This window comes from Melanostigma gelatinosum (assembly GCF_949748355.1).
Source record: "Melanostigma gelatinosum genome assembly, chromosome: 22".
In the NCBI taxonomy this organism is placed as follows: Eukaryota; Metazoa; Chordata; class Actinopteri; order Perciformes; family Zoarcidae; genus Melanostigma; species Melanostigma gelatinosum.
The window spans coordinates 16,647,272-16,657,809 of NC_136655.1; the positions used below are offsets into that span (position 1 = coordinate 16,647,272).

The 10,538-nt window shown below is 45.3% G+C and overlaps 1 long non-coding RNA gene across 1 annotated transcript in view; it reads right to left on the reverse strand.

The window, feature by feature from the left end:
• Nucleotides 1–10,538, reverse strand: part of LOC306795622 — a 50,111-nt gene that overhangs the window by 14,927 nt on the left and 24,646 nt on the right. The window contains exon 2 of the long non-coding RNA XR_013773001.1: nt 5,591–5,777. This is a non-coding gene — a long non-coding RNA (uncharacterized lncRNA). The remainder of the gene's footprint in view (nt 1–5,590; nt 5,778–10,538) is intronic.

A 10,538-nucleotide genomic window follows, 5' to 3' on the forward strand; every position in this document is an offset into this window, starting at 1 on the left:
ATAGAGTCCTGCATCACACTACCTTCATAGAGTCATCCTGCATCACACTACCTTCAGAGTCATCCTGCATCACACTACCTTCATAGAGTCATCCTGCATCACACTACCTTCATAGAGTCCTCCTGCATCACACTACCTTCATAGTCCTCCTGCATCGGACTACCTTCATAGTCCTCCTGCATCACACTACCTTCATAGAGTCCTCCTGCATCACACTACCTTCATAGAGTCCTCCTGCATCACACTACCTTCATAGAGTCCTCCTGCATCACACTACCTTCATAGAGTCCTCCTGCATCACACTACCTTCATAGAGTCCTCCTGCATCACACTACCTTCATAGAGTCCTCCTGCATCACACTACCTTCATAGAGTCCTCCTGCATCACACTACCTTCATAGAGTCCTGCATCACACTACCTTCATAGAGTCCTGCATCACACTACCTTCATAGAGTCCTGCATCACACTACCTTCATAGAGTCCTGCATCACACTACCTTCATAGAGTCCTCCTGCATCACACTACCTTCATAGAGTCCTCCTGCATCACACTACCTTCATAGAGTCCTCCTGCATCACACTACCTTCATAGAGTCCTCCTGCATCACACTACCTTCATAGAGTCCTGCATCACACTACCTTCATAGAGTCCTGCATCACACTACCTTCATAGAGTCCTGCATCACACTACCTTCATAGAGTCCTGCATCACACTACCTTCATAGAGTCCTGCATCACACTACCTTCATAGAGTCCTCCTGCATCGCACTACCTTCATAGAGTCCTCCTGCATCGCACTACCTTCATAGAGTCCTCCTGCATCGCACTACCTTCATAGAGTCCTCCTGCATCGCACTACCTTCATAGAGTCCTGCATCACACTACCTTCATAGAGTCCTCCTGCATCGCACTACCTTCATAGAGTCCTGCATCGCACTACCTTCATAGAGTCCTCCTGCATCACACTACCTTCATAGAGTCCTCCTGCATCACACTACCTTCATAGAGTCCTCCTGCATCACACTACCTTCATAGAGTCCTCCTGCATCACACTACCTTCATAGTCCTCCTGCATCACACTACCTTCATAGAGTCCTCCTGCATCACACTACCTTCATAGAGTCCTCCTGCATCACACTACCTTCATGGAGTCCTCCTGCATCGCACTACCTTCATAGAGTCCTCCTGCATCACACTACCTTCATGGAGTCCTCCTGCATCGCACCACCTTCAAAGAGTCCTCCTGCATCACACTACCTTCATAGTGTACTCCTGCATCACACTACCTTCATAGAGTCCTCCTGCATCGCACTACCTTCATAGAATCCTCCTGCATCACACTACCTTCATAGTGTACTCCTGCATCACACTACCTTCATAGAGTCCTCCTGCATCACACTACCTTCATAGAGTCCTCCTGCATCACACTACCTTCATAGAGTCCTCCTGCATCACACTACCTTCATAGAGTCCTCCTGCATCACACTACCTTCATAGAGTCCTGCATCACACTACCTTCATAGAGTCATCCTGCATCACACTACCTTCATAGAGTCCTCCTGCATCACACTACCTTCATAGAGTCCTCCTGCATCACACTACCTTCATAGTCCTCCTGCATCACACTACCTTCATAGAGTCATCCTGCATCACACTACCTTCATAGAGTCCTCCTGCATCACACTACCTTCATAGAGTCCTCCTGCATCACACTACCTTCATAGAGTCCTCCTGCATCACACTACCTTCATAGTGTCCTCCTGCATCACACTACCTTCATAGAGTCCTCCTGCATCACACTACCTTCATAGTCCTCCTGCATCACACTACCTTCATAGAGTCCTCCTGCATCACACTACCTTCATAGAGTCCTCCTGCATCACACTACCTTCATAGAGTCCTCCTGCATCACACTACCTTCATAGTGTCCTCCTGCATCACACTACCTTCATAGTCCTCCTGCATCACACTACCTTCATAGAGACCTCCTGCTTCATAGTGTCCTCCTGCATCACACTACCTTCATCGTCCTCCTGCATCACACTACCTTCATCGTCCTCCTGCATCACACTACCTTCAGAGTCCTGCATCACACTACCTTCATAGTCCTCCTGCATCACACTACCTTCAGTGTCCTGCATCACACTACCTTCATAGTCCTCCTGCATCACACTACCTTCATCGTCCTCCTGCATCACACTACCTTCAGTGTCCTGCATCACACTACCTTCATAGTCCTCCTGCATCACACTACCTTCATCGTCCTCCTGCATCACACTACCTTCAGTGTCCTGCATCACACTACCTTCATAGTCCTCCTGCATCATACTACCTTCATCGTCCTCCTGCATCACACTACCTTCATAGAGTCCTCCTGCATCACACTACCTTCATAGAGTCCTCCTGCATCACACTACCTTCATAGAGTCATCCTGCATCACACTACCTTCATAGAGTCCTCCTGCATCACACTACCTTCATAGAGTCCTCCTGCATCACACTACCTTCATAGAGTCATCCTGCATCACACTACCTTCATAGAGTCCTCCTGCATCACACTACCTTCATAGTCCTCCTGCATCGGACTACCTTCATAGTCCTCCTGCATCACACTACCTTCATAGAGTCCTCCTGCATCACACTACCTTCATAGAGTCCTCCTGCATCACACTACCTTCATAGAGTCCTCCTGCATCACACTACCTTCATAGAGTCCTCCTGCATCACACTACCTTCATAGAGTCCTCCTGCATCACACTACCTTCATAGAGTCCTCCTGCATCACACTACCTTCATAGAGTCCTCCTGCATCACACTACCTTCATAGAGTCCTCCTGCATCACACTACCTTCATAGAGTCCTCCTGCATCACACTACCTTCATAGAGTCCTGCATCACACTACCTTCATAGAGTCCTCCTGCATCACACTACCTTCATAGAGTCATCCTGCATCACACTACCTTCATAGAGTCATCCTGCATCACACTACCTTCATAGAGTCATCCTGCATCACACTACCTTCATAGAGTCATCCTGCATCACACTACCTTCATAGAGTCATCCTGCATCACACTACCTTCATAGAGTCCTCCTGCATCACACTACCTTCATAGAGTCATCCTGCATCACACTACCTTCATAGAGTCATCCTGCATCACACTACCTTCATAGAGTCATCCTGCATCACACTACCTTCATAGAGTCCTGCATCACACTACCTTCATAGAGTCATCCTGCATCACACTACCTTCAGAGTCATCCTGCATCACACTACCTTCATAGAGTCATCCTGCATCACACTACCTTCATAGAGTCCTCCTGCATCACACTACCTTCATAGTCCTCCTGCATCGGACTACCTTCATAGTCCTCCTGCATCACACTACCTTCATAGAGTCCTCCTGCATCACACTACCTTCATAGAGTCCTCCTGCATCACACTACCTTCATAGAGTCCTCCTGCATCACACTACCTTCATAGAGTCCTCCTGCATCACACTACCTTCATAGAGTCCTCCTGCATCACACTACCTTCATAGAGTCCTCCTGCATCACACTACCTTCATAGAGTCCTGCATCACACTACCTTCATAGAGTCCTGCATCACACTACCTTCATAGAGTCCTGCATCACACTACCTTCATAGAGTCCTGCATCACACTACCTTCATAGAGTCCTCCTGCATCACACTACCTTCATAGAGTCCTCCTGCATCACACTACCTTCATAGAGTCCTCCTGCATCACACTACCTTCATAGAGTCCTCCTGCATCACACTACCTTCATAGAGTCCTGCATCACACTACCTTCATAGAGTCCTGCATCACACTACCTTCATAGAGTCCTGCATCACACTACCTTCATAGAGTCCTGCATCACACTACCTTCATAGAGTCCTCCTGCATCACACTACCTTCATAGAGTCCTCCTGCATCGCACTACCTTCATAGAGTCCTCCTGCATCGCACTACCTTCATAGAGTCCTCCTGCATCGCACTACCTTCATAGAGTCCTGCATCACACTACCTTCATAGAGTCCTCCTGCATCGCACTACCTTCATAGAGTCCTGCATCACACTACCTTCATAGAGTCCTGCATCACACTACCTTCATAGAGTCCTCCTGCATCACACTACCTTCATAGAGTCCTCCTGCATCACACTACCTTCATAGAGTCTTGCATCATGACTCATTCAGGCCTCACCTACAGCTGATGCTCCCTGCAGCCAGGTCCTTTCACAACTTATCACAGTCCCAGAAACTACTCCCCACCGACAGGAATTTCATATTTGCTGTCACTATATCCTGGTAGTAGTACATAAAAGAGATAATCTATGAAAAACATCTGATTACTCTGCCTCCTTTTAGTTCTCCTAATGAAAACAACCAATCAGAGCCAAGTAGTCTCTAACGCAGCTGTCACTCACTGTGGCGTTATATACCTTCACCCCACCGGGCTCCAATTTCTATCGAAGTTCACACACCAGGCACACCGTGTTTGTAAAACATGATCTGATTTGTGTTGGATGGATACTAAAAGACACAAAACATGCACACTGTGGTGCAATGAGTACCTAATGAATGGCCGCGTTTTGACCAACGGCACAAGGATAGCCTGGTCGGTTATCACCAACACAGTTCAAGAGTAAAGAAACCCCAGCGTTTTGGCTGAAAAAAGTCTCAACATGGACAGGTGGGGGGAGCTAAGACACGCCCAGTCACATCTATTGTTGGGCTATTTTCCATAAGCATTAGTTAAGCATTACAATCACAGCACAAGCCTTTTCTCTTTTTTCTGTGGACTGTAAATGAGACTAACAGCACATTACAACATCTGGTGAATCAGTGTTGGTGACTGAATATCTTGTGATAACAAAGAGACGTGTGTGGATGAAGCATTAAGTTGTTCAGTTGTCTTATTTAAGGGCTGGCTGCTTAGCTAGCTAGCTTTCTAATTCCACCGTCATTTTATGCTACAGTTGCAGATCATAAAAAGCACCACATGAACTGCTGGGCTTGGTCGACATTACTTTAACATTCAGCCAGATTTGACTGTTTTCAACCTACTGTTCATGATGACCGCTACCCTTTCAATTAGCATGCTTGCGATTAACATAAGCTGACTATTGTTATAATTATGGTTAGGTAAGAGTGCTGTAAAAATTCTGTTCTGGTGACAAAATACAGTATAAACTCGTATACAATTCTGTGAATTTACATGTATGGCTGGGCTCTGTGTATGTTAGCAACTAGCATTAGCGCTAGCTATGTGTCTATCTTGGTGACCAAAGCTGCTTCCATATAACGTTAAGTCACCTGGCTTCAGAACAGCCAATATGTTGAATTCAAATACGTTGCACGACAATGTCAAGATTAAGACCTGAATCCATCAACAACACTACTAAATACACATAAACATTGTTTTTCAGCTGAAAAAAAAAGTAGTTTGGGGATTTAGTTACTCTTTAAGTGACAAATGAAAAACAAACGCAGTTTTCAAAAGGCAAATAATTGAGTAAGTGGAAGGCTGAAAATGTCTATAGCCTGTTTCATTACAAAGCACCACCAGTATGTTAGAGATCTGCTTACCCTGAAAGCTCCCGACTGACAGGTAAAGCCAGGTGAGTGCTGGGATGAAGAGCAGGGCGAGAGAGGCCGCCAGGAACTTCCTGCGGCCACGACACATTCCCAGCATGCTTTGGTCTGAAGCGAATGGAAAGAGAGGTAAAGTGACCTCTATGTGGGTAGCAGCTGTTGTCCAGGCTGATTCATGGCACTAGAGGAGAGGGGAGAGAAGGAAAAACTATGTTAAAGAAGATGCTTCCATTCCACATCCTGCATGGACAGCTGAGCACATGGCTTCATCTGAATACATCTGAACCACCTGCGCCAAAATAATTGATTTCATGCAAAGCAGCTGAACTTAAGTTATTATTATTACAACATTATGACACATTCTGGTAAATTCAGTAGTAGCCTACATCAGCAAACTGTGCCGACGGCACTAAATCCAACTTGTATTGTATTAGTTTTTATTTTATTAGCTTGTATTTAGTTTTCATGCTTTGCATGAAATCAAACCAGTTTAAGCTCATACACTGGATGGACCCAGCTCTAGTTGCGGCACCATATTTGGTGCAATTAGTAAAAACAAACCAAAGTTATGTAGCTAGCAAGCAAAGAACAATAATACAAATCTGTATTTATTTCACAACAATTTACTACATCCCAATCGAAAAAGACAGCAAGACTGAGTTTTCCATACATCATGGCCTATACCAGCAGATGCAGATCTACAGGATGTAATCAATATCAAGCAAAGCATTGCCTTGATGAAAAAATAACCACTGGTTGTCTGACCTCTGACAAATTATATAGATAGAGGATAGACATGACCAATCAAATGGCAGAGTCGCCATGGAGCCACATTTTCTAGCTCATTAAATCGCCATATCAAATTCAAATTCAAGAACTGCAAGCACCAAGCAGTTCAATCTCTTTTCACCTGCCAGTTTAATCAGGCAGTCACATCTTAATCTGACTTTAATGACCTCAACTAATTTGTCAATTTCCAGTGCGATGCAGGGCAGAGAGAATAGCAGTCTCATTATATGATATTAGTCCAAATCCTCTTTCCGCTACAACCACATTTTTCTCATTACCCCATTGACCTCAGTCAATTTTTAATCTCCACCAGAGACTGCCCATGGATGAAACATAATACCTCTAGCTGACACTGTGGAGGCTGGCACATACACAAACCAGAATGACAATTATCATAGTGCCACCCAGTAGAATGCAGATTTCCAGCACTCCTAATGAACCCAGCGCTGACTGAATCTCCAGTTTTTTTATTGTGGCCCGGGCCATGTGAAGAGCGCAGAGTGAGACAAGGTTAAATGAGGCTAAAGCAGATTAAACTAGTCTCTCGAGTACGACAACCACTGCTTTGATAGGCCGACTATGAGTCATTTCAGCGGCTCCGTAGCCTTTGACCCCTGTGCGATATTGGCTCTTCACTGGATACTGTGATTTACATTGCAAATACTAAACTGAAGACATTTATTACTGTAGTTAAGAGAGGTGTCATGCCACTGATTGAGGGAGAAAAGGCATTACGGATGTAGCAGAAAGGAGGTTGCAGGAGCTCAGACTGAAGGAAATGTTTGTTAAAACATGTAATAAGCCCGTCCACTCATTTCATTCAGCCGGAATCACAAGGGTTACACAAAGTAACACTTGTGAATTGTTATCAGATGACATGCACCATTAAAACGAATCGGAAAGATGAAATTGTGCATTCTCCTCCAGACCAGTTGTTGGCGTATACACCTTTAGCTGTTTTTTTAAGAAGTAGAAGCAGATAACAAAGTGGATGCTTGTTTTGGAGGTTGTGTGAGGAGATCTGCTGATACCTACATTTATATAACTTTATAGGAACACAAAGACAGCCAAAGGGCGTGAACACTAGGGTTAATTATGCCATGCAAGCACGTGCACGTTTATGCGACCGGTACAAGTCAGCGACTGTTCGAGTCAAGTAAAAGTGGGATCCTGGCGGAAGATTCAACCAGAAAAAGTCTCTATAAATCTTCCTCTAGCAACCATCTCAGACACTGTAGTCCACAAACTACCAGATGAAAGAGACTCCCTTCATTTTACTCTCTGGTCAAATTAAACTTGCACCATAGAACAACCAATGCTCACTAAAACCCACAGACATTTATATTGTCAGAGGGAGATGAATCACATCCAATCTTTTCAGATTTTGCCCAGTACAAAAAGTAATGTGGTATCCATAGCCTGGCTTCAAATGTTCAGCCATAACTAGAGATGTCAATGGTCAATGGTGAGCCTTCCCTTGAGGCCCAACAATAAGCTCATAGAAAATAGAATTGTATATCCACAGCTCAATAGTAAATTGCTTCGTGTTGACACTAAAAGTGATGAGCGATGATTATGGGAGCAGAAATTTATTGGTAGAAAGAGGCCATGGGGAAACATGCCGAGAGAGTCTGATAGAATTGTTGTGTGAAGAACGGCGATGCAGTGAAGATGGGGAACGCTCAAAGATGACAGATTTACAGAGGTTAGTTTTCATTTCATCTGCAGACTTTTTCTGTGGCACATCTCAAACACAGACTTGAAATGGACAAAGGTACCTGACACAACACAATTCAAACTCAAAACTACACTGTGCTGTGCAATGAATACTTCAATAATCCACAGACCTTCGTCTGCCACCTTCATTTACAGATCACGCATAAGAACACTGAAGATGAAGGCCCAGCATGTCAAATGGTCAGTTCATGCACATAATCTCATCACTCCATCTGTTTTCCATCACTGACTGTTTTGGTTTACAGTAGCCTGTTTCTGAGGTTTGTGCCTCCTCTAAAACCAACCTGTTAAGCGTGGAATATCAGCCTTGATAACCTGTCATGCCGATGCCACACTGTGCAGTTGAGGATGGTTTGCTGAAAGTTTTCAAGCCTTTCAGAATCAGATGGGATAGTTTTTGTTAGTAGAGTAATCTTCTCAGAAAAAATCTAAGTATTTCCAGCAAGCATGGCACTGCTACTGCCAGCGCTCAACAGCTAATTCTGTCGGTCTAGAGCAGCGGTTCCCAAACTTTTTAGGCCGCGCCCCCCGTTCTACATCCCGACCGGGTTCGCGCACCCCCCCCCCCCCTTAATAATAAAAAAAAAAGAAGCAACAGAGCCTTTTAAGCCTTTATAGCCGCATATGAATCGGACCAATGAGAGAACAGTTTGCTCGCGCGTGGCATTTGTTTACAAGATTTAGTCCGCTGTTAAATGTTGCAGTGTGAACACAAACCGAACAAAGGAGCAACTGCAACAAAGCAAACGAACTGAAGGTGTGAAAACGCCCTGAAACACTGCAACAAAGTTTCAATAACTTTCAGTGACACAAGGCGTCACTTTTAAAGAGCAATACGGATGCGAGGACACACGCACAGGCTCAGAGGCAGATTATCACATTTAATTTACAATTAATGAGCGACTAATGTAGCCAGGATGTCTTCGGACAAAGCATCGATGCAGCGACACAGTGTTGTTGGACACCGGGATCATGTCCAACTTTTTTGCTTCTTTCTCCCCAATCATACATTCCACCATCTCTCTGGCAGCTGGCAAGCTCACGTCTTCGGCGATTCAAATGAAATCAATGAAATCGTCTTTTCGACTACAAATGTTTTTTGGATTCATGGGGAAATTTGAAGAAATAAGTACCACTAGTATTCTTGATCTCCTGTCAGACAACATCTGGCTATGCTAGAAATAGAAATATACTTTATTCATCCCCAAGGGGAAATTTGTCTGTGGCAGCAGCAAACAGGGTTACACAATAAAATAGAAATATTAAGTGTGGAAAATGCACACCATATACAATATAATAAAATAACAGAGCAGGACCTATTACATTTAAGAAGATAAAGTAATACAAATGCACAGTATATACACTAAATAGAATCGTATTCAATTAACTAACTCAGAAAAAATTAACTAAACAGTAGTGCACAAGATCATCAACAGCAGCAACAACAGTGTAGCAGTGTTATAGTCTTGTGTTTGACTTGGCCAGTGGAGTGATTTCTACCGGCCCACTCCACAAAGTCCTCCACTACTAGCCTGTACTCCTCCTCCCGTCTGTCCGTCCCTTATACACCCGACCACTGCAGAGTCATCAGAGAACTTCTGCAGATGGCATGACACAGAGTTGTACTGGAAGTCAGTGGTGTAGAAGGTGAACAGGAAGGGAGACAGAACAGTTCCCTGTGGGGCTCCAGTATCACTGACCAGCCCATCAGACAGCACACGGCCCAGTCGGACAAACTGTGGTCTGCCCGTGAGGTAGTCAGTGATCCAGGAGACGTGGATGCGTTAACCCCCACTTCCCGCAGCTTCTCACTCAGCAGCACTGGCTGGATGGTGTTGAATGCACTGGAGAAATCAAAGAAAGTGATTCTCACAGAGCCACAGGTTCCATCCAGGTGCGACTGAGCTCGTTGCAGCAGGTAGATGATGGCGTCGTCCACCCCCACATGTGTCACGGGAGTTCACAGGTAGGACCCAAACGCAAGACCACAGGAGACAGAAGTGAATATTAACAGGTTTTATTTAGACTGTGCGTGCAGGTGTGGAGCCCGTGGTCCGACACCCGAGCGGCAGATCGACGGTGTGAGGCCCGTGGCTCGACACCGGAGGCTGGCAGCTTGACGGCGAGTGTAGTCCGTTTAACACATGGCGGGTAGAGCGGCGGAGTGTAATCCGTAGACCACAAGGAGGGCAGAGCGGCGGAGTGTAATCCACAAACACAAGGAGGGCAGAGCGGCGGTGTGTAATCCGTAGAACACAAGGAGGGCAGAGGATGCCACGGGGTTTCAGCGGGTGAAAGACGGTACGACCTAACAACCCCAGACTGCAGGACCAGAGCTTATGTAGTGACAGGAGACTCATTAGTGGGCCCTGAGTCTGGTGTGTCAGGCTGCAGGAGGTGATCGGCTGGAGTGTCC